Below are 25,706 nucleotides of genomic sequence, written 5' to 3' on the forward strand. Positions count from 1 at the left end.
CAAACACCAGTTGTTTATTCCTCCCCATAGATGCTGCCTGACCTGCTGAGTTCCTCCAGCATGTTGTGTGTGTCACCAAGGAGTGATATGAAGCTGAATGAGAAAGGTTTATGGAACATAGAACATTATGGCACAATCCCACAACTACTGAAGCACAACATACCATAGCCTTCCTAACCATGGCAACTTTGCGGGATCTTTGGACATAGACCCCGAGATCCCTCCACTTCTCCACGCTGCTAAGAATCCTGTCACTAACCCTCTATTCTGCCTGTATTTGACCTTCCAAAGTGAATCACTTCACACTTTTCCAAATTAAACTCTAACTGCCACTTCTCAGCCCAGCTCTGCGTCCTGTCAATGTCCTGTTATAACCTACAACAAATTTCTAAACATTCTAAACACCACCACCAAAATGTGTGGCTTCTGCAAACTTAATAACCCACCCTTCCACTTCCTCATTTAAGCCATTTATAAAACTCACAAAGAGCTGGGGTCTGACATATTAACCGTGTTTCTCCTCCATAGATGCTGTCTGACGTGTTGCGTGTTCCACTATTTCCTATTTTTGTGATAGATTTCCAGCCACTAGGCTGTCGCTAATTTACCATATACATCATACACACTGTGCTGAGCCAAGAAGCAAGCCAATTAATGATGCATTGTGATTGTCATAACAACTGTTGAACTTTTGTCATGACACAAGATCAGATATTGTCAGAACTTTTAAGTGAAATTTCAACAATGCTGCTGAATGAGTTTTAGCAAGGGCAGTATGAATGATCACAAATAGCTCTGAGGCACAGTAAGAAGTAAAAGTCAAACTTCTGTGGAGCCAGTATGTCCTCTGATACTCTGGAATATTGTGGAGGCAAGGGATGGAGAGGCTATGAGTAGATAACAAACGTGATTAGATCACAAGGGATGGGGAGGCCACAATAAGACAGTAAAGGTGATTAGATTGGTGGCCACCAAACAAAACAAAACACAGGAACTGGTCATTAACTTCCAAAACAGGACTGAGTACATTCTCCCTTAGAAGACCACGAGATATAGTTCAAAGTTCACAGTAGATTAATTTTCAAAGTACATATAACACCATATACTACCCAGAGATTTATTTTCTTGCAAGTATTTACAGTAAACACAAAGGAACACAATAGATTCAGCAAAGGACTATACAGCAAAGACAGACCAATCACTACTGTGCAAAATGCAACAAACTGTACAAATACAAAAAGGAAAGTGGTACAGTACATGTGGCATGGTAGCGTAGTGGTTAGCACAACGCTTTACAGTACAGGCGACCCGGGTTCAATTCCCACCACTGCCTGTAAGGAGTTTGTACTTTCTCCCCGGGACTACGTGGATTTCCTCCAGGTGCTCCAGTGTCCTCCCCCATTCCAAAGATGTACCGGTTAATAGGTTATTGGTCATTGTAAAATGTCCTGTGATTAGGCTAGGATTAGATTGGCAGCTTGCTGGGCATCGCAGCTCAAAGGGCCAGAAGGTTCTTCTCTGCACTGTATGTCAATAAATTTTTAAAAACTATATAAATAAGTAATAAATAAATAAATAAATAGATAGATAGATAGATAAATAAATAAGTTTTAAAGAACTATATAAATAAGTAATAAATATTGAGAACATGAGTTGTAGAGTCTTCGAACATAGGTCCATAAGTTGTGGAATCAGATCAGTGTCGGGGTGAGTGAAACTATCCCCTCTGATTCAAGAGCCTGATGTTGAGGAGTAACTATTCCTGAACCTGGTGATATGCCAAAAGGTTTGAGTGTCAGCTCGGTAAAACAGAAAGATACAGACACCAATTATCTGCTTGAGTCTAGATTTCTTAAGACCACATCGAGCAAGTATTAAAGTACATATCTAAATGTGTGTGGGCCTCTCTCACCTCTCGCTCTACCTGATCTGCAACTCCATTTGCCATCCAGCCTGTTGGTGAAGCCACAATGGGTACTCCAACCACTCGCCTTTTATTCCCACTCCACTGATAAATTCCTCAGTCAGTGAAGTGGATGAATACATTTATACCAGCTTCAACCACCGAACCAATCATCACTTGTCTCCACGCGTCATGAGTCCCACCCTTTGTTCAAGTGACGTCCATGTTCTCCCGGTCATATTCTCATGTTTGAACAGTATCCCATGATCACCAAGTTGTATTCCCACAGTTATACTGCATTCTCACGATCGTAGACGAAGCTTTTGCAGCTAGTCATGTATGCCCAAGACCAACGGCGGTGAAAACATTCGACACACACAAAGGCTAACTCTTCATAGTACGTGTGGGATCTGAGACTCCTGTACCTCCTTCCTGAGAAGAGAGCATGGCCTGGATGGTGGGTGTCCTTACATAAGAGCAGAATGAGGCCATTTGGCCCATTGAATCTCTGCTTGGCCATTTGATCATGGCTAATTTATTATCCCTCTCAACCCCATTCTCCTACCTTCTCCCTGTAACCTTTAACATACTTACTAATCAACCTCTGCTTCAAATATACCCAATGACTTGGCCTCCACAGCCATCTGTGGCAATGAATTCTACAGATTCAACACCCTCTGGCGAAAGAAATTCCTCCTCATCTCTGTTATAAATGGATGTCCCTCTATTCTGAGACTGTACCCTCCAATCCTGCACTCCCCCATGTAAGAAATATCCTCTCCATGTCCCCTTTCACCTTAAATTCATGCCCTCTATTCTTTGACATTTCTACCTTAAGGAAAAAATTATTCTGACATTCTACACTATCTAGTGCTTATTGAAGTCTCCTGTCATCCTCTGACTCTCCAGAAAAAAAACCGACCCGACTTTGAACAACCTCTCTTCTCGTATATGGCCTCTAATCCCAACAGAATCTAGGTGAACATCTTCTGCCCCCTCTCCAAATTCTCAAAATCCTTCCTGTAATGGGTCGTATCAATGGTGATGAGGTGAAGATGCTTGAGGTCTTCAAATTCCTAAAGTGTAAACATCACCAGCAGCCTCTCCTGGTTCAACTACATGGACACCATGTCCAAAAAAGCTCACCTTTACTTCTTCAGAAGGCTAAGGAAGTTTGGCAGGGCCCTGTTGACCCTCACCAATTTTTACAGATGCACGACAGACAGTGTCTTACCCAGATGCATCACAGCCTGGTTTGGCAACTGCTCTACCCATGACCACAAGAAAACGCAGAGCTGTGGACACAGCTCAGCACATCACGGAAAGCAGCCTCCTCTCCATGGACTTTGTCTATATTCCTCACTGCCTCGGTAAAGACCCCATTCTCCCCGGACATTGTCTTTTCTTCACACCCCAATCAGGCAGAATGTACAGTCTTGTAAACACATTTCACCAGGCTTAAGGACAATGTTGCTATTAGACTTCCTGCATATTAATGACAAACACTTTACCTCACAATCCACCGTGTCTTATTGTCTGCCTGCCTCCACTTTCAGTAATACTATATATTGATTTCTGGTTTTGCTTTTCTCTTGTATGTCCTTGATGTAGGTATATTTTGAAGTCATCTATACGAGCAGCTTGCAAAACTGAATTTCCACCCCAGTCTTTATTTATTTATTGAGATGCAACACTGAGTGGGCTGGAGCCAAACTGCCCAGAAATCCTGTGATTTGACCCTAGCCTAAGCAAAGGGCAATTTACAATGATCAATTCACCCAACAACTCGTACATCTTTGAACTGTGGGAGGAAACCCAAGTGGTCAAGGGGAGAACGTACAAACTCCTTACAGGCAGAGGCAGGAATTGAACCCATGTTGCTCGTACTGTAAAGTGCTGTGCCGCCCCATATGACAATAATAAACCAATGCCAATACTAATACTGATTCCAATACGACACCAATAAGGTGAATTGGGCTGAATTCTCTGCTGCATCATTCTCCTTCTTTGGATTGTTTCATGTGACCTTGGCTGAGAAGTTCTGAGGTGTATTGGGAAATCTATATTTGAGTGCCAAAGCTTGTGGATCGTGTTTGATCTGAACCTTGAGTGCTGTCTATGTGGCGTTTGTACATTCTCTCTGTGGTTGTGTGGGTCTGCCCCAGGTGCATCGGTTTCCTCCCATATCCCAAAGCCGTGCAGGTTGGTAGGTGAGTTGGCTGCTGTAAATTACTCCTGGAGTGTAGGCAAATTGCCTAGAGATTCCTGTATTAATCCCCTTGTTGAAAGAATGTGGGGAAAAGGGGATGAACAGAGGATTAGTGTAAATGCAACAGCACGGACTCCATAAGACCATTTGCCCCATCGAGTCTGCTCCGCCATTCAATTATGACTGATTTATTTTCCCTCTCAACCCAACTTGGCGGGCGTGTTTTAGACACACCCAGTGTTTTAGGAACAGCTTCTTTTCCTCCTCAATCAGATTCTGAATGGACAATGAACCCAGGAGAGGAGATCACTTCTCTCTTTTTTGCACAATGTAATTGTGGACTGAGAGCGGGAAGGGGACGGGGAGAGGGGAATCATGGTGGGGAAAAGGGGAAAGGAGAGGGGATGGAGTGGGAAGCACCAGAGGGACATTTTGTAATAATCAATAAGCTAATTGTTAGGAATTAAGTGACTTTGCCTGGTGTTTCAGGATGGGTGTGCCTGCACCCTGGCATTTATATGGCTGTAACTCTGGGCATCAGTACCCACCTATGCTAATCTACTAATCCCATGCCTGCCCTTCAGTGGTGTAGGGGGCTCGATGATGTATCCTATGCCCAACATTTATCGCTCTATCGTTATCACGGGAACCAGATTACTGGTTGAGCCCCATAGTGCTGCCTGTGGGAGCTGTTGTACACAGACTGGCCACTCTGTTTCTTCGGGTTCAAGCAGTAAAGGCACTACAGAAACGTAACTACTCTCTCGAAAAGTTCTGGATGTATCTGAAACGTTATGTATTTGGCAAAAGTCAATGTTGTCATGTGCCCAAGTAAATGTATAGACAGGTACAATGAAAGACTTTTCTTGCAGCAGGCACAGAGCAACATATAATCAACAAGCAAAAGAAAAATATAGGTTTCCGGTGACGTCATCGTCGAGAATGGCAGCTTAAGTCACTAGCTCCTCCAGAAAAATGCATATTAAGCCCCGTTAACCCATCAAATATAATATTTTTTGAAAAATATTTGAACTGAAAAGAGGGGCAAGAATGGGGAGAAGAAATGGAAATAAAAAAAGCGACACTGCGGAGCCTGCGTCCGAGAGGAGTGCAGCGAGCGGCTCTCCTACCCGACCGCGTGCTAGCGAGGTGGACACTGGGCCTCGCTCAGGCGAAGCGGCGAATGTGATGGAAATCCTGAAAGAAATAATGCAGTTCCAGAAAGATATAAAACAGTAGCTCTGTGATATTAAGTCAGAGCTCGCCAGCATCAACCAAAAAATAGCGGTGGCAGAGACTCGAATTGAGAAGGTGGAAGATCACGTTCAAAATGTGGAACGGATACTGAGCAAGACAATAAAAATAATACATCATCAAGAAGGTAAACTGTTTGACCTGGAGGGAAGATCACGGCGGAAAAATAACAGAATCTACAACGTTCCCGAAGGAGTGGAAGGCTCGTCTACGACGGAGTTTGTCGGAAAGTTACTATGGGACGCGCTGGATCTTCCCTCGGCTATGGAGTTGGAAGTCGAAAGAGCCCATTGTGCGCTCGTCCCGAAACCTACCCAGGATAGAAAGCCACACTCAATAATAATTAAATTCCTTCAGTACAGCACCAAGGCAGAGATTCTACGAAGGGCCTGGGGTGAGAAGAGAGTGTTTTTCGATGATAAATTAATATATTTCGACCGGTTACCCCCCCCCCCACCCGCAGTCCTGCAGAAACGCAAAGAATACTCTGAAGTAAAGCAAGTATTAAAGCAAAATAAGATTAGATTTCAAACTCTGTACCCTGCTAAACTTCGAGTGTTTTATGACAACGGGACGCAGTTGTACCAGACAGTGGAAGAGGCGACTACAGACATGAAGGCCAGAGGGTTGCCCGTCAGCATGACCAAAACGAAAGAAAACCTGGCTGAGGAATTGTCCCGCTCCGCTTGGGAAATAGTGCGAGAATCGAGAAGGCAGGAAACGGGAGGAGGCCGAGAGAAACATATCAGGAAGAGACCGGGAGTTTCCCAAAGACAGTCCTCACCCCCTTCAGAAGAGCCATAAGGTTTGGCTAACTTTAAAAATGTTGAGAAGTTAAACGGAAGCAAAAGTACACGGTGATATACCTATCTCGAGAAATACTTACTATAATGTTGATTTTATATTACTTAGTTGTTATTCTTTATTCGCTCACTTACTCCTTTTTCCCACCAAAATGAGAATATATATATGTGTGCATATATGTGTATGTATGTAATATATATGTGTGTGTGTGTGTATATATATATATTTGTGTGTGTGCATATATGTATATATAGGAGGAGTACACAGGGAAATCTTTTCTGTGTAATGGATTTGTTCACTGACATTTATGAATACTGCAATGGGGGCCCTCAGCTCACAAGTAGGAGGGGTTGTCCCCCACAGCTAGACATTTCCTCTAGCTCAACGCAGGGTCATCTACCAGAGACCTCAGCCTTGGAATCACACGTTCGTTGCCATTTTTGTTATCATTTGCGTTTCTTGGTTCTTATTTGTTCAGGGAGCAGATCGATTAAGTTTTATTCTAATTTCAATGATACATTGACAGATAAATACACATGGCTAAGGACAAGGTAAAATTCATTTCTTTTAATGTCAATGGGCTATTAAATCCAATCAAATGAAAGAGAATTTTATCCAAAATGAAAAAAGAACAAGCTCATGTAGTATATTTACAGGAAACTCATTTAAGTGATAATGAGCATAAAAAACTAAAAAAAATGGGCTTCACTAATCTGTTTTTCTCCTCATATAAATCAGGACATAGGAGAGGAGTTGCTATTCCTATCTTAAGTAAGCTAAATTTTGAAAAACTATTTGAAATGGGAGACAAAGAGGGCAGATATATTATAGACAATAGACAATAGGTGCAGAAGTAGACCATTCGGCCCTTTGAGCCTGCACCACCATTCTGAGATCATGGCTGATCATCTACTATTAATACCCGGTTCCTGCCTTGTCCCCATATCCCTTGATTCCCCTATCCATAAGATACCTATCTAGCTCCTTCTTGAAAGCATCCAGAGAATTGGCCTCCACTACCTTCCGAGGCAGTGCATTCCACACCTCCACAACTCTCTGGGAGAAGAAGTTTTTCCTTAACTCCGTCCTAAATTACCTTCCCCTTATTCTTAAACCATGCCCTCTGGTACTGGACTCTCCCAGCATCTGGAACATATCTCCTGCCTCTATCTTGTCCAATCCCTTAATAATCTTATATGTTGCAATCAGATCCCCTCTCAATCTCCTTATTCTGGTAAGGGAGAATATAGACGCAAATTCAGTTACTCTATTGAATATATACACACCCCCGGGAAGTGATACTAGTTTCTTTCAGAAAATTACAGATATTATGGTAACGGAAACAAAAGGTCTCCTGATATGTGGGGGAGACTTAAATTTACAATTACAACCAAACTTGGACTCTTCCAATAGAAAAACCTATGAAACAAAATCTTTACATAAGAAAGTTAATACACTTTTTGAGGATGTTGGTTTAATTGATATATGGAGGGACCTTTTCCCTGACAGAAGGGATTACACTCATTATTCTGCTCCCCATTCTGTATATACAAGAATAGACTATTTCATAACATTTGGAAAAGACAAAGACAAAATAAACACCTGTGGAATTGGGACAATAGATGGAAGTGACCATGCACCTATATATTTATCTGTTGATTTTGACCTACAACCAAAGAATACTATTTGGAAACTAAATTCAAGTCTACTCAATGATCCATACTTTAAAGAACAAATTAAAAAAGAAATTGGTCTCTACTTAGAATTTAATGATAATGGAGAGATTTCACCTCCCATTTTGTGGGATACTCTGAAGGTGGTCTTAAGAGGGGAAATTATAGCAATATCTTCATATAAGAAAAAAATAAGGAATAAAACATCAGAGGAATTACAAAATAGGCTGAAGGAACTAGAGAAAAAACACAAATTGAATTTGGCACAGGATACATTAGGGGAAATTAAAAGAATTAGGAATGAAATTAATAGTTTGGCTACGCAAGAAATCAGGAAAAACTTAATGTTTCTGAAACAGAGACATTATGAAAGTGGATCGAAATCTATGAAAGTACTGGCGTGGAAACTGGAAAAAAAGATAGCAGAAAATACAATTCATAGAATTAGGGACCCAAGAACGAAAATGATAAAAAATAAGCTAAGTGAAATTCAAGAAGCTTTTGAAGTGTTTTACAAAACTCTATATTCCCTACTTGTACATAATTCTTTACTTTGGCTTGTTTTTTCTTTCCACTCTTTTCTATAAGTGTATACCTCAGATAAATACTTTGTGGAGATTTGTGATATATATGATTATATGATATATATGTACAATGTCTGAAATACATCTTATGGAAATGTTTGATGATGAACTTCAATAAAAAAATAAATTACAAAAAAAAAGAAAAATATAAATTGAGCATGAATTATACACAATCTTTACAAGAAGGAACACAATTAGAACAAGAATTCTTAGGAGTTTAGGAGGATGGTGGCGCCTAACGGCGACTCCTTTGCTTGCATCTTCGGAAACATCTCTATTTCTATCTTTAATATCTCTTTTTCTCCCTTTCAAGGTTCTCTTGAAGACTCTGACCTGGCGTTACACACTGACTTCAGTTCTTTGCGGAAATGGGACCCACTCTTGGGGCCTCACGAGCAGCTGCTTTTCGATATGCCAAGGACGCGGCCTGGAAGACTAGCGCGCCTTCCGGGTGTTGGATTTTCGCAGCTCTGGAGGCAGGCAGACTTGAGGTCGGTGCCACCACCTGATGTGCCGTGGGAGTACCCGGAAGATCCAAAGCAGTGAGCTGGCTGCTGGCTGTGTGCCCAGAGACCGGAGTTTTTTGGGCACAGAGCTTGGAAAGAGCGACACAACAGACTTTTAACACCATAAATCAGCGAGTTGCTTTGTTACATCTCCCCTCACGCTGTGAAATGGGGGTCACCTCTTTTTCCCTTATTAGGGAAGAGAGAGAGCCTGTGGTATGTCGAATGACTGGGTGAACGAGTAGGCTTTGGGGTTCTGCAAGTCTGTGTCTTTATTGATACTTTGCTGCACCTTGAGTGCTCGGTGGGGGGTGCGGATGTTCTTTTTGCTGGTGGGGAGGAGGGGTTCATTGCTTTGCTGCTGCTTATGCATGGGAGGGGGGAGTTGTGGGGGTTTGGGGTTTGAACATTTAACTGCCATTCATTCTTTGGGGTATTCCTCCATTTTTATGGATGTTTGTGAAGAAAAAGAATTGCAGGATGTACATTGAATACATTTCGCTGACATTTTACTGCAAAATGATCAAAGTGGCCCACGAAATCACACGAGATGCTGCATTTGCTTTCTGTAGCAACACACACAAAATGCTGGAGGAATTCAGCAGGTCAGGAATAAGCTGTCAATGTTTCTGTCTGAGATCCTTGATGAAGGGTCTCAGCTGGAAATGTCAACTGTCTATTCTCCTCCACAGATGCCACCTGACCATCCTGCAGTGACTAGGATTTTGTTGGTTGGTTCAAAAGCCAGATGGTTGAAAGGAAAAGTGTCTGTTCTTGAACACGATGATGTGGAACATCAAGGTCTGCAGCTAGAAGAAGATGCCATGGCCTGTATGTATGCACAAGCACAATGAGAACCCTGCTGCTGTATCACAGGCACGTAGCATCATTTAAACAGCACTCACAACAAAAACACAAATTAAAAATAAATTAAAGACATTTTTTACAAGAAAGAACACAATTAGAACAAAAAGAAGTCCATTGTAGTGCAAAATGATCAAAGTGACTATTGTGTTGCTACGTAATAATTAGGATTGTGCAGGTTGGTTCAAGAACCAAGCGGTTGAAAGGATGTTGCTTTTCTTGAACCTGGTAGCTGCCTGCAGATGGGAAATGACATTACAGACTAGCTGACTGAATTATTTTAACACGGAAGACAAAATTATGCTATTACCTTAAATAGCATAAACAAAACACAGCCCATCCTGACAATTAAACTGCTCCGAGTATGGATTGAGAAAGCAAGTTAGGTATCCCAAACTCTTTAACATATATTTATTCACATGAGCAGCTGTAAAAATAGTATTACAACGTCTATGAATAAAGCTTTGATGTGTAATTAACAGTCAATTAAAATATGCAAATTAAATCATGTAAGCGTTAAATTTTCAGCTCTGTTTAACGTTTAATGCATCTTTGGGGAAAATGTTGTTTCGTGATTACTGTCTTGGATGAGTCAGATAACCTCCAAACCAGTAATAAGAACAAAAGACCCAGACTTAATTTAAATCAAGATCGCCTGTGAAACAAGGGAAGCTTAACAGTGGAGTTTAACAGAGTGTTTCTTGACTTTGTCTGATCACAAGACCATAAGGCATAGGACCGAAATTAGACTATTCAGCCCATCAAGTCTGCTCTGTTGTTCCATCATGGCAGATTTATTATTCCTCTCAGCCCCATTCTCCTGCCTCTTCCTTGTAACCTTTTATGCCCTTACAATGGACAGAGAGAAGGATTCAAAGATGTGCTTGAATTTAATCATTCTGCTATGTCTGTTACCTTGTACACATCTGTCAAAGTCACCTCTCATCATCCTACTCTCCAGGTTTACTTACTACTTACTTGCTTTACACTTTCGCTGTAGCTTTTACACTTTATTCAGCATTGTTATTGCTTTACCTTGTTCTACCTCAATGCACTGTGTAATGAGTTTTATGTGTATAAACAGTATACAAGACAATCTTTTCATTATATCTTGGTCTATCTGACAATAATAATCGCAACACCAATGATAATGGGTCAGTTTTGAGGTATAAACTTTGATAAACTTCCATAGATGTGTAGTGGAGAGTATATTGACTGGCTGCATCACAGATGGGTATGGAGACACCAAAGCCTTTGAATGGAAAATCCTACAAAAAATAGTGGATACAATCCAGTAGTCCATCGCGAGTAAAGCCCTCCCCACCACTGAGCACATCTACATGAAATGCTGTTGCAGGAAAGCAGCATCCATTGTCAGAAACCCCCACCACCAAGGTCATGCTCTCTTCTTGCTGCGAGCATCAGGAAGAAGGTACAGGAACCTCAGGACTCGCACCACCCGGTTCAGGAACAGTTACTATCCCCTGACTATCAGGCTCTTGAACAAAAGGGGATAACTTTATTTGTCCCATCATTGAAATGTCCCCACAGCCCATGGACTCATTTTCAAGGACTCCTCATCTCATGTTCCCAATATTTATTGCTTATTTATTTAGTATTCTTATTTCCTTTTTTCCCTCTTTTGTATTTGCACAGTTTGTTATCTTTTTCACACTGGTTGAACGTCCCAGTTGGTGCGGTCTCTCATTGATTCTGTTATGGTTATTATTCTATAGATTTATTGAGTATGCCCACAAGAAAATAGATCTCAGGGTTGTATATGGTGACATATATGTTGTTTAATAATACATTTATTTTGAACTTTTGAACTTGAAACTATTTAATCTAATGAAGTTAGAAACGTAGAAATTTAGAAACATAGAAAACCTACAACACAATACAGACCCTTCAGCCCACAATGCTGTGCCAAACATGTCCTTATCTTAGAAATTACCTAGGGTTACCCATAGCCCTCTATTTTTCTAAGTTCCATGTGCCTATCCAGGAGTCTCTTAAAAGACCCTATCGTTTCCGCCTCCACCACTATCACCAGCAGCCCATTCCACGCACTCACCACTCTCTGCGTAAAAAGCTTACCCTGACATCTCCTCTGTACCTACTCCCCAGCACCTCAAAAATGTGCCCTCTTGTGCTAGCCATTTCAGCCTTAGGAAAAAGCCTCTGACTATCCACACGATCAATGCCTCTCATCATCTTGTATACCTCTATCAGGTCACCTCTGATCCTCCGTCGCTCCAAGGAGAAAAGGCCGAGTTCACTCAACCTTTTCTCATCAAACATGCTCCCCAAACTAGGCAATATCCTTGTAAATCTCCTCTGCACTCTTTCTATGGTTTCCACATCCTTCCTGTAGTGAAGCAAACAGAACTGAGCATAGTACTCCAAGTGGGGTCTGACCAGGGTCCTATATAGCTGCAACATTACCTCTCGGCTCTTAAACTCAATCCCATGGTTGATGAAGGTCAATGCACCATATGCCTTCTTAACCACAGTCAACCTGCATAGCAGCTTTGAATGTTCTATGGACTTGGACCACAAGATCCCTCTGATCCTCCACACTGCCAAAAGTCTTACCATTAATACTATATTCTGCCATCATACTTGACCTACCAAATTGAACCACCTCACACTTAACTGGGCTGAACTCCATCTGCCACTTCTCAGCCCAGTTTTGCATCCTGTCAATGTCCCACTGTAACCTCTGACAGCCCTCCACACTATCCACAACACTCCCACCAGCAAATTTACTAACCATCCCTCCGCTTCCTCATCCAGGTCATTTATAAAAATCACGAAGAGTAAGGGTCCCAGAACAGATCCCTGAGGCACACCACTGGTGACCAACCTCCATGCAAATTATGACCTGTCTACAACCACTCTTTGCCTTCTGCAGGCAAGTCAGTTCTGGATCCACAAAGCAATGTCCCCTGGGATCCCATGCCTCCTTACTTTCTCAATAAACTTTGCATGGGGTACCTTATCAAATGCCTTGCTGAAAACCATATACACTACATCTACTGCCCTACCTTCATCAACTTTAGTCACATCCTCAAAAAATTCAATCAGGCTCGTAAGGCACGACCTGTCCTTGACAAAGCCATGCTGACTATTCCTAATCATATTATGCCTCTCCAAATGTTCATAAATCCTGCCTCTCAGGATCTTCTCCATCCACTTACCAACCACTGAAATAAGACTCACTGGTCTATAATTTCCTGGGCTATCTCTATGCCCTTTCTTGAATAAGGGAACAACATTCGCAGCTGTCCAATCCTCCGGAACCTCTCCCATCCCCATTGATGATGCAAAGATCATTGCCAGGGGCTCAGCAATCTCTTCCCTCGCTTCCCACAGTAGCCTGGGGTACACCTCATCCGGTCCCAGTGACTTATCCAACTTGATGCTTTCCAAAAGCTCCAGCACATTCTCTTCCTTAATATCTACTTGCTCAAGCTTTTCAGTCCACTGCAAGTCATCCCTAGAGTCATCAAGAATCTTTTTCATAGTGAATACTGAAGCAAAGTACTCATTAAGTACCTCTGCTCTCACCTCTGTTTCCATAAACAATTTTCCACTGTCACACTTGATTGGTCCTATTCTCTCACATCTTATCCTCTTGCTCTTCACATACTTGTAGAATGCCTTGGGGTTCTACTTGACCCTGTCCGCCAAGGCCTTCTCATTGCCCCTTCTAGCTCTCCTAATTTCATTTTTAAGCTTCTTCCTGCTAGCCTTATAATCTTCTAAATCTCCATCATTACCTAGTTTTTTGAACCTTTTGTAAGCTCTTCTTTTCTTCTGCCAGGTGATAACTTCTTATCCAAAGCACCAACATAAGAGGCAGGGATTTAAAATATGGAGCAAAGAAAGATGAGCTTTATTTGCTACATGTGCATTGAAACATACAGTGAAATGCGCCACTTGCATCAAATCAAATCAGCGAAGATTGCACTGGGTGACCCATAAGTATCAACATGCTTTTTCTGTACTGCAAAAGCAGACCAGAAGTTCTTTGAAATCTTCACAGTTGGTTGAGTGTTGGTGAACCATTTCCAACGCCATGGCAACTTCCCAATATTCACAGTGACCTCTAAAATGACCTATGCAGTAATCGAGACAGAAATTGCTCCCACAATATTTGCTTCACTTAATATAGAACAGCTGGTCTCAGCAGGAAACTCCCTAGAATAATCTGACTGGCAATTGCTCCTCATTTTATTCTCTCTCTACGTCACATAACTGCAGCAAAATGGGTCACCTGGGAGTTATGAAAATGAAGAATCAAAAATTGACTTACTTCTCTGTCTTAGAATGTTAAGAAAGTCTCTTTCCCAAAGTTGTACAAACCCATCTGCTGTACTATTATAGCACTCAAGTTACACCACACCACTCATATCTGGACAGTGAAGATACATATATCAGGACTTCATTGATTACAGCTCGGCATCTAATACTATCATCCCTCAAAGCTGGTCAATAAACTCCAAGACCTAGGCTCGATATCTCCTTGTCCAACTGGATCCTTGTTTTCCTCACTTACAGACCCCAGTCTGTTCGGATTGGCAACAATATCTCCTCCACAATCACCATCAGCACAGTTGCACAACAAGGCTGAGTGCTTCGCCTCCTGCTCTACTCGCTTTACACTTATGACCAAGTGCAGGTCCAAGGTCAGTCTCAGGTTTGCTGACAACATCATTGTTGTTGGCCAAATCAAAGGAGTGATGATCAGCATATAGGAGGGAGATTAAGAATCTGGTTGAGTGGTACCACAACAATCAGTTGTGGTAACTGTAGAATCAGATCAGCATTGAGGTGAGTGCTCGTTCAGGAGCCTGATGGCTGTAGGGTAATAACCGGTCCTGAACCTGGTGGTGTGGGACCTAATGCTTCTGTACCTCCAATCTGATGGTAATAACGACAAGCCTGGACATAACGACAAGACATAGCCTGGACTGTGGGGTTCTTTGATGATCGATGCTGCGTCCTTGTTAATGTGCTCAAGGGTGTGGAGGACATTTCTTGTGGTGGACTGGGCTGTATCAATCACTTCCATTCCTGGGCATTGGTGTTTCCATACCAGGCTGTGATGCCACCAATTAGGATACTCTCCACTGTGCATTTCTTCAAAGATTTAGATGTCATGTTGAAAGTAGAGGAGATGACATGCCTTCTTTGTGATGGCACTTACCTGCTGGTCTGGGACAGATCTCCTGATATGGTAATGAACGCCAAGGAATTTTTTAAAATTGTCAACCGAACATCTGCAAATGTGCCACATTGTCCACATATTCTCGTTGATCACATAAGTACTGAAACTCAACGTGCTCATTTCCGTGGGAGCTGCGATTTAACAAATGAGCACTAACTACCTAATCAGCCCATTGAACTAAACAGACTCCATGTTAATCAGGACTTTGAAAAATACTCACAGTTTCTTCAAATCCATTCACAGCATGCTCCTCTCCATCTCTATCATTTTCATCAGTCTCACAATCTATCGCAGACCTTCATCCTGTCTATGCCTGTACTCAGAGCAATCAAACAGGACACAAACCTGCCAAACTAATGAAGCTAACGGCACAGAGTTGCAGAGCTCAGAAACAGGACCATCCAGTCTATGCTGAGCCATTACCCTGCCTAGTCCCACTGCCCCTCACGTGGACCTTAGCCCCCCATACCCCTCCCATCCATGTACCTACTCAAACTTCTCTTCAATGTTGCATTTGAACCCACGTCCACCAATTCCACCAGCAACTCGATCAAAGCATTCCCCTCCTGATCTCCATCATCTTCATCTGACTAAATTAATTCCTTCTGCCTACAAAATGCCCATTTCCCTTTGTTTTCTACACCTCCTAAATGCCTCTACTGTATCTGCCTCCACCACCACCCGCTAGCAGCGTACTCCAGGCACGCATGTAAAAAACGTGCCCCGCATATCTTCTTTGTACTTCCCCCTCAGATTAAATTCACACCCTGAAACAGACAGTCACACCCTGGGAAAAAGATATGGCTGTTTGCTCCGTCTATGCCTCTCATAATCTGCCGCACAGTCACAGGGAGAACATACAAATTCCTTACAGATATCAGTGGGAATTGATCTCCCATCACTGGTGTTGTAAAACGTGACTCTCACCACTACAGTGCTGTGCCACATGGTAATCTCTCCCCTTTAATAGTGTACTATTTCTCTTTACTTATTTTCCTCTCTCTCTCTCTCTCTCTCAAATACCCACCGTCTGGGACTAAATTATTCCCTATTCCTGCTCAAGCGCTCAGGTCTTCTTCTGCCTGTCTCCTAAATTTAAACAATCTCTCTCAAGAGGTAATTGGCAGGTCAGTTTTTTTGAGGTAATTTTACAGCTATATAAGATGATAATAAACCTGATTCCGATTCTGAGTACTGGGCTCAGTTCTGGTCGCCTCACTACAGGAAGGACGTGGAAACCATAGAAAGGGTGCAGAGGAGATTTACAAGGATGTTGCCTGGATTGGGGAGCATGCCTTATGAGAATAGGTTGAGTGAACTTGGCCTTTTCTCCTTGGAGCGACGGAGGATGAGAGGTGACCTGATAGAGGTGTATAAGATAATGAGAGGCATTGATCATGTGGATAGTCAGAGGCTTTTTCCTAGGGCTGAAATGGCTAGCACAAGAGGGCACAGTTTTAAGGTGCTTGGAAGTAGGTACAAGGGGGATGTCAGGGGTAAGTTTTTCACACAGAGAGTGGTGGGTGCGTGGAATGCACTGTCAGTGAAGGTGGTAGAGGCGGGTACAATAAGGTCTTTTAAGAGACTCTTAGATAGGCACATGGAGTGTAGAAAAATAGGGGGTTGTGCAGTAGGGAAATTCTAGGCAGTTTCTAGAGTAGGTTACATGGTCGGCACAACATTGTGGGCCGAAGGGCCTGCAATGGGCTGTAGATTTTCTATGTTTCTAACTATGCTACTAAAGTGTGTAATTCAAATCCCTAAAACTATAAGGGATGCAGACTCAGTTGTTGCTTTTAAACACCAGCTCAAAGCCCATTTCTTCAAACTTGCTTTTAACGTTTTGTCTTTTATTTTCGTGTTTATTTTTATTATTATTATTTGAACTTCATGTTTGCACCTTTATCCCATTGTACAGCATCTGTATGAAAAGTGCTGTATAAAGTTATTATTTTTATTTCTTTCTTCGGTCATGGATATTCTCATATCTCATGTCAAGAGACACAGGAGGGTGTAGGCACTGGAATTTGGAGCAACACAAAAATGCTGGAGGAACTCAGCTTCGGGGGAGCTGACGTTTCAGGTGTCTACCTGATGCAACCCAAAACACTAACCGCCCTTCGCTGACTGACCTACTGACCTCCCCTCTGCACAGGACTTAACCTTATAGCTTAAAATTGAGTGAACTACCTCAGAGTCACATGTAATACTACAGGCAGTGATTAGAACATAGAATCCCGTTATTCCATAAGATATAAGAGCAGAATGAGGCCATTCAGCCCATCGCTAGAAACTGGGGCTAAATGTGATTATTCATTAGCAACACCTGTATTTATTATCTTCCCGTTAACTGAGTTTTAAGACTGTAAGACATGTGCATAATGAGGCCATTCGTTGGAGTTTGCCTGGCCAATTGATCATGGGTGGTTTATATTTCATTTCAACCCCATTCTCCTGCATCTCCCCATAGTCTTTGACACCCTTACTAGCCGAGAACCTATCAACCTCTGCTTTAAATATACCCAATAACTAGTCTCCATAGCTGCCCATGGCAACGAATTCCACAGATTCACCACCCTCTGGCTAAAGAATTCACCCAGATCTCAGGAACATTGGTTCTACAATGAGAGTTATCAGTAGAGTCAGCAGGGAAGAACAAGCCTGCCAGAGTAGAGTGGGGAGTGTACACGACATGTGATACCAGCCCTACGGTCAGAGTACCCCGTATCCTGTACATTGGGGTGCTCAGTGAGGGAGAGTGGACGACACGTGATATCAGCCCTGCAGCCAGCATTTCCCAAATCCCAAACGTTTTCACATCCAGGCAAAGAAGATTTAGAATCCTTGTCCCTAATCTTTTATGCCATGAATTATTAATAAGAGATAAATCCCCACACACACTACCCAGCGGCTGAAGATAGTTGCAGTAATCACTTTTATACAAGGTTGCAGCTTTGTCTGTCATCTCTCTGTAATCATGCTGCTAACATCAGTTCAGACAATGTGTGCTAGACCTAACAACTAAATAAAAGGCCACAGCACACACAAAATGCTGGGGGAGCTCAGCTGGTCAGGCAGCATCTATGGAGGGGAATGAACAGATGACATTCCGGGCCGAGACCCTTCATCAGGACTGGGAAGGGAGGCGCAGAAACCAGAGTAAGAAAGTGTGGGGGAGGGAGTGAAGTAATAAGCTGGGAGGTGGGGGAGGGGATGAAGTAGTAAGCTGGGAGGTGATAGGTGGAAGGTTTGTGGGAGGGGGAGGGGATGAAGTAGTAAGCTGGGAGGTGATAGGTGGAAGAGGTAAAGGGCTGAAGAGAAAAGCAGGTGGGGTTGGGTTTGAGCTGTAAAATACTGTAATCATCAGTGACCCTTAAAACGTCAAGCACTTTGGCACAGTACAGGCCCTTCAGTCCTTGATGTTGCGCTGATCTTTTAACCTACTCTAAGGTCAATTTAATCTTCTCTCCCACGTAGACCTCCATTTTTCTATCATCTATGTGACTATCCAAGAGACTCTTAAATGCCCCAAATGTATCTGCCTCTACCGCCACCCCTGGCAGGGTGTTCCACACACACACCACTCTGCATGAAAATCCTACCTCCAACATCTCCTCTATTCTCTCTCCCAATCACCTTAAAATTATGCCCCCTTGTGTTAGCCATCGGTCCTGGGAAAAGGTCTCTGTCTATCCACCCAAACTATACGTCTTATCATCTTGTACACCTCTCATCCAGCTTTACTTCAGAGAGAAAAGCCCTCGCTTGCTCAGCCTGTCCTCATAAAACATGCTCTCTAATCCACGCAGCATCCTGGTAAATCTCCTCTGCACCCTCTCTAATCCAGGCAGCATCATGGTAAATCTCCTCTGCACCCTCTCTAATCCAGGCAGCATCCTGGTAAATCTCCTCTGCACCCTCTCTAATCCAAGCAGCATCCTGGTAAATCTCCTCTGCACCCTCTCTGATCCAGGCAGCATCCTGGTCAATCTCCTCTGCACCCTCTCTAATCCAGACAGCATCCTGGTCAATCTCCTCTGCACCCTCTCCAATCCAGACAGCATCCTGGTCAATCTCCTCTGCACCCTCTCCAATCCAGACAGCATCCTGGTGAATCTCCTCTGCACCCTCTCTAATCCAGGCAGCATGCTGGTAAATCTCCTCTGCACCCTCTCCAATCCAGACAGCATCCTGGTCAATCTCCTCTGCACCCTCTCTAAAACTTCCGCTTCCTTCCTATAATGAAGCGACCACAACTGAACACAATATTCCAAGTGTGGTCTAACTAGAGCTTTATAGAGCTGCAACATTACCTCACAGCTCTTGAACTCTGACACCCATAGGCCTTATCAACTTGTGTGGCAAACAGTGGAAGTAGACACTCATGGAACTGTCGGAAAGGGATGGGATAAGCATTTGGAATGGACAGAGTATAGGTAGAGTAGTGGCATATACAGAGGAGACAGCCAGGACTGAAATGTCGAGTACTAGAGGGCATGTGGCAAAGTGCGAGGCAAACTTTTTACACAGAGAGTTGCGAGTGTTTGGAATGCACTGCCAGAGATGGCGATGGAGTCAGATACGAGAGGAGCATGAAGGAGACTTTTGGAATATGCAGAGAAGGGAGGGATATGATCCATATGCGGGGAAGATTGATTAGATTAATTAGAAGCTGTTGGTTAATTAGATCAGCCTAACGTTGCGGGCTGAACAGCCTGCCCTGTGCTGTACTGTTTTGATTTCCATGTGTTACATTTAAAGAGAATTACTTGCGGACTGTAAAGGAAATGTGTGGGGTTGGCGGACTAATTGGGGTGCCCAAGCAGGATGGGCTGAACGGCCACTTTTGCTGCTGTGTCACATTCTGTCTACGAAGTGAGCAGCAATATCATTGCTTTGGTAAACGTAGAGTGAAGTGGTAGTCCCATGTTCAATCTCTGGCAAAGAGGGACGACGTCTGTGGCGGGGAGTGAGAGCCAGACACATAGTGTGAATAAGTGATTACAACTTCTCCAACACATGTTGCCTACTTGTACATCTCCTGTTGGAAAATCTGGATCATCTATCAAGGATTCATTCATGGAATTGCACAGAAACAGGCCATTCAGCCCTATATCAGCTCACACTCAAACCTCCTCCCATCATTTCCAGCTGAATGCGTAAGTGTGACCCTCTATTCCGTTCCTGTTCACAACGCACACACACTATCACCTCCAACACTTTGTGTGAGAGTAATTTGCACATTGAAGTATCTTCTGGACATTGGAGATACAAGCTACAAATGAGGCAATAATCCACACTGGTGTAAATCGTCTGCAAGAAAAGTGGCTGCAGATTCGAGGGAAGCTGTTCATTGGGAATGGGATTGTCTACATGGTTGATGGAGACAGAGATGGGTGAAGACGGTCAAGTTCAGGTTTATAGTCATTCAGCCATATACATGTACACAGCTGAACAGGGCAACCATCCTCACGGACCAATATGAAAAACACAGTACACATTTCATATACTTTATTTTATTTAGAGATAAGTGCAGAACAGGGCCTTCCGGCCCAACAAGCCACACCACCCAGCAACCCATCTATTTAACACCAAACTCCTTACAGACAGCACCAGAATTGAACTCCAAACTCTGGAATGCCCCGAGCTTAATAGTGTTGCACTAACCACTGTACTACCACGAAGCCTGATATCAGCACATGAAATAATATTAACAGATAATAAACAACATTCTGCAGATGTACAAGTTGACATGAAGTGCATATACAACACATACTAAAATGTACAACAGTATTACTGCTACTAGCACTGTCATAAATATTGGTAGCAGGGTGTTCAGAAGTCTCACAGCCTGGGAGAAGAAACTGTTACCCAGTCCAACAGTCCTTGTTTTTGTATGGCGGTACCTTCTGACTGACAATAGGAGATCACTGAGACAGGAGGTGTCCTTGATAATGCTGAGGACCATTCCCATCCAAGAAAGTCAGAAGACGTGACTGTCTCAAAATTAGACCAGAAGACCATTCGGCCCATTGAGTCTGCTCTGCCATTCCATCATGGCTGAATTATTATCCCTGTCAACACCATTCTCCTGCCTTCTCCCCGTAACCAATCAAGAACCTATCAACCTCCACTTTAACTATACCCAAGGACATGGCCTCCACTGCCACATGTGGCGATGAATTCCACAGGCTCACCACATCCTGGCTAAATAAATTCCTCCTTGTCTCTGTTCTAAATGGATGTCCTTCTATTCAAAGGCTGTGCCCTCTGGTCCTAGACTCCCCCACTATAGGAAACATCCTGTCCACATCCTGTCTATATTGTCCTTTCAATATTCAATATGTTTCAATGAGATCCTCTTCATTCTTCTAAACTCCAGTGAGTACAGGCCCAGAGCCAGCAAAAGCTCCTCAAATGTTAACCCTATCATTCCCAGAATCATTATTGTGAACCTTCTCTGGACCCTTTCCAATGTCAGCAAATCTTTTCTTAGATAAGGTGCCCGAAACTGCTCACAATACTCCAAGTACAGTCTGACCAATGCCTTATAAAGCCTTGGCTTTACTCCTTGCTGTTATATTCTAGTCAGATATTCTCCCTCAATCTAAGCTAAATTATTTTGGAAAGCTTGCAAACGTAATTAAAAACCAATTGTCAACTTACGGTGATGTCTTCAGCACTTCTATCTTCTGCTGACTCTGGCCTATCAAAAACAAGGAAAAACAGATTTCAAATATTTGTGCATAGGACAAGGGTTTGTGCGAGTGGTGAAGAATTAGGAAGAGGAGAAGTTTCTTCACCTGGAAGATAATGAACCTTTGGCACTTTCCTACTGATAGGCTGTTAGGACTCAAACATGAAGTTCATTCAGAGACACAAGACACCACAAATATTGGCAAGTATAAAGTATTTGGAGCCAAAATGCAAACTGCTGGAAGAACACAACAGATCATGATGGCCAAGGAACCTCACCAGCAACTCTCCTCAGGAGGCTAAGGACATTTGGCATGCACAAGATAACTTATGCCAGCTTTTATAGTGTAGAAGCACCACAAAAAACATCCTAGATGTGTCACGGCTTGGTATGAGAACTGCAAAGTGTTGTGAATGCAGTCCAGTCTATCCTGCAAGCCAACCTCCCTCCAGTCAGTCACACACACAAAATACGGGAGAACTCGGCAGGTCAGGAGGCATCCACGGAGAGGAATGAACAGTCAACATCTTGGGCTGAGACCCTTCATCAGGACTGGAGAGGAAGGAGGTGGGGAAGCAAGAATATAAAAGGTGGTGGTGGGGAGAGAGGACTAGCTAGAAGGTGATAGGTGAAGCCAGGGGGCTGGGAAAGGTAAACGGCTGAAGAAGGAGAAATCTGATAGGAGAGGAGAGTGAACCATAGGAGAAAGGGAAGGAGGAGTGGACCCAGGGGGAGGTGGTGGGCTGGTGAGGTGAAGAGGTAAGTGGCCAAAGTGGGGAATAGAAGAAGAGGGAAGGGGATCCCAGAATGAAGCTTTCTTTTCCAGTACAACAGAGATGTTCTCCTTCTTCAAAGAATGGGGTTTCCCTTCCTCCACCATTGGTGTTGCTCTCACCCGCATTTCTTCCATTTCCTAGACATCCGCGTTCACCCCATCTTCCAGCCACCTTAACAGGGATAGAGTGCCTCTTGTCCTCATCTACCATCCCATAAGGCTCTACATCCAACACAGCATTCTCCAAATTGTCTGCCATCTTCAACAAAATCCTACCACAAACGTCCCCCCATTCTCCGCTTTCTGCAGGGATCACTCCCCCGTGATTCTCCAGTCCATTTGTCCCTCCCAATTATCTCCCTCCACATATCCCTGCAAGAAACAGAAATGCTACACCTGCCGATTCACCTCCACTCAGGGCCCCAAACAGTCTTTCAGGTAAGGCAACACTTCACCTGGAAATCTGTTGGGGTTGTCTCTTATATCCAGAGCTCCCAATATGGCCTCCTCTACATTGGTGAATCCTAACATAAATTGGGGGACTGCCCTGTCGAGCACCTCTGCTCTGTCCGCCAAAGGTGGAATTTCCCCTGTGGCCAATCACTTTAATTCCTATCTACATTCCTATTCTGACATGTCTGTCCATGTCCTCCTCTTTTGCCATGATAAGGCCACTCTCACGATGAAGGAGAAACACCTCATATTCCATGATGGCCTGAACATTGATTTTACTTCTGGTAATTTTTTTCCTCTTCCACTTCCTGCTTCTTCCATTCCCCATTCTGGCCTCTTACCTCTTCTCCTCACCTGTCTATCACCTTCCCCTAGTGCTCTTCCTTCCTTTTCTCCTATGGTCCACTTTCCTCTTCTTCTTCTCCAGCCCTTTACCTTTCCCAGCCACCTGGCTTCACCCATCACCTCTAGTTAGTCCTCCATCCTCTCCCCCATCTTATTATTCTGGTGTCTTCCCTTTCCTTTCCAGAACTGATGAAGGGTCTTGGCCCAAAACATCGGCTGTCTATTCATTTCAATAGATTCTGCCTGACCTGCTGAGTTCCTCTAGCACTTTGTGTGTGTCGCTCTGGATTTCCAGCATGGAATTCCCTCCCTAACAGCACTGTGAGTGTCCCTACACCTCAGCAAATGCAGCGGTTCAAGAAGACAGCTCATCACCACCTTCTCAAGGGCAACTAGGGATGGGCAATAAATGCTGGCTTAGCTGGCAATGCCCATATCCCGTAAATTAATAAATTTTAAAATTAGCAGAGTCACTTGTTAATAATTATAATAACAACAACAGATAAGACAATCCATGATAACCGTGTGGATGTAATATTACAGGATAAACAAGCAAGACCCTTTTAGTGAAAAGTGAACTCAATATTTATCAGTGTTGCATCAGAGAGATCACACACACCAACCAGACTTTGTGATCCATAAGTGATCACAGAGATCACGCACACCAAGACAAATTACTGAACACAAAGTACACTGCAGATGCTGTGGTCAAACCAACACGTACAAACAAGCTGGAGGAACTCAGCAGGTCGGACAGCATCCGTGGACAGCTCGTTTCAATGGATGCTGCCTGACCTGCTGAGTTGATCCAGCTTGCTTGTACATGTTGATTAAGGTGATTTACTGACTTTGTGATCTATAAATGATCACAGAGATCATACACACCAAGGTGATTTGGCAGACTTTGTGATTTATAATGATCACAGAGATCACGCGCACCAAGGCGATTTACTGACTTTGTGATCTCTAAATGGATATTTAGGTTAATTCCATTTCCCGGAAGCAAATCCATAATCCAGCCGATTATGAATCTCCAATTGAATCCGAATTAGATCAGAATCAGGATCAGGTTTATTATCATTGTGGTATATGACATGAAATTTGTAGTTTCACAGCAGTACAGTGCAAAGCCATAAAGTTATTTTAAATTACAAAATAAATAAGCAGTGGAAAAATTCCTCAGAGTGTTGCATAAAAATAGGGGGAGCTCTGCCTCAATCAACCTTACAGGGAGCAACTTCCAGACCCCTACTGCATATTGGTGAAATACCCTTCTTGAATCCTTCTACCAATTAACTTCAATCTGAGGGGAGACCAGGTAAAAAAAATTACAAAATAATGAGTGGCATCGACAGAATCCTTTCTCCAGCATAGAAATAGCTTCAAGGTGAGAGGAAAAAGTGAAAGGAGATGGGCCAGCCAATTTTGCTTTACACAGAGGGTGGTGGGTGTCTGAATTATACTGCCGGGGAGGGTGTTACAGCCAGATATGATCATGGTATTTCAGACCATGCGCATGCAGGGAATGAGGGATAGGAATCATGTGCAGACAGAAGGGATTAGTGTAACTTGGCACAAACACAAGAGGTTCTGCTGACACTGGAAATCTTGAGCAACACACACAAAATGGTGGAGGAACTCAGAAAGTCAGACAGTGCCGATGGAGAGGAATAAACAGTGGAGGCTTCCAGCCGAGACCCATCATCAGGACTGGTAGGAAAGGGGGAAGAAGCCAGAATAAGAAAGAGTTGGGAAGTGGAGGTGTGTAGTATGACCAGGATACAAGACAAAGCTTTTCATTGTATCTTGTCATTGAGGTTGAACGATAACAGCAGCAATGCAGAATACAGTGTGACAGCTACAGAGAAAGGGCAGTACAGGTAAACAATGAGGTGCAAGAACATGACAAGGTAGATTGTAAGGTTAAGAGTCCATTTACTCGTACCAGAGTGCTGTTCAAGAGTCTGGTAACAGCAGGACAGAAGCTGTCCTTGGGCCTGCTAGTAGGTACCTTCATGCTTTTGTGTATTCTGCCTGATGGGAGGGGGGAAGAGGGAGTGTCTAGGGTAGCTGGGGTCTTTGATTATGCTGGCTGCTTTCCTGTGGCAGCCAGAAGCATAAACGGACGTACAATAAGATGGACTCTTGACTTCACAATCTACCTTGCAATGTCCCTTTTGCCTCATTGTCTGCCTGCACTGCACTTCCTCCATAAATGTAACCCTTTATGTATGGATGGGAAGGAAAATAAAAAAATCTGCTGTACTGAGGTGTGTGTGACAATAATAAACCAATTTATCAATCACCACCTTTCAATAATGATTAGAACCCAATTAGTTCACTGGGGGCAGGGTGGGGGTTCTGCCATCAGAACTAATCTCCCCTGTACACTCAGTGGCCACTTTA

General features: G+C 43.2%; 1 protein-coding gene across 2 annotated transcripts in view; it reads right to left on the reverse strand.

The window, feature by feature from the left end:
• The window catches only part of syt1a (synaptotagmin Ia), a 776,810-nt gene that overhangs the window by 466,620 nt on the left and 284,484 nt on the right, over positions 1–25,706 (reverse strand). For both annotated transcript variants that reach the window (XM_073058793.1, XM_073058795.1), the window contains exon 2: positions 21,697–21,736. The gene's annotated coding sequence lies outside the window, so the exon portion shown is untranslated. The remainder of the gene's footprint in view (positions 1–21,696; positions 21,737–25,706) is intronic.

Source organism: Hemitrygon akajei, chromosome 10 (assembly GCF_048418815.1).
Source record: "Hemitrygon akajei chromosome 10, sHemAka1.3, whole genome shotgun sequence".
Classification (NCBI taxonomy): domain Eukaryota; kingdom Metazoa; phylum Chordata; class Chondrichthyes; order Myliobatiformes; family Dasyatidae; genus Hemitrygon; species Hemitrygon akajei.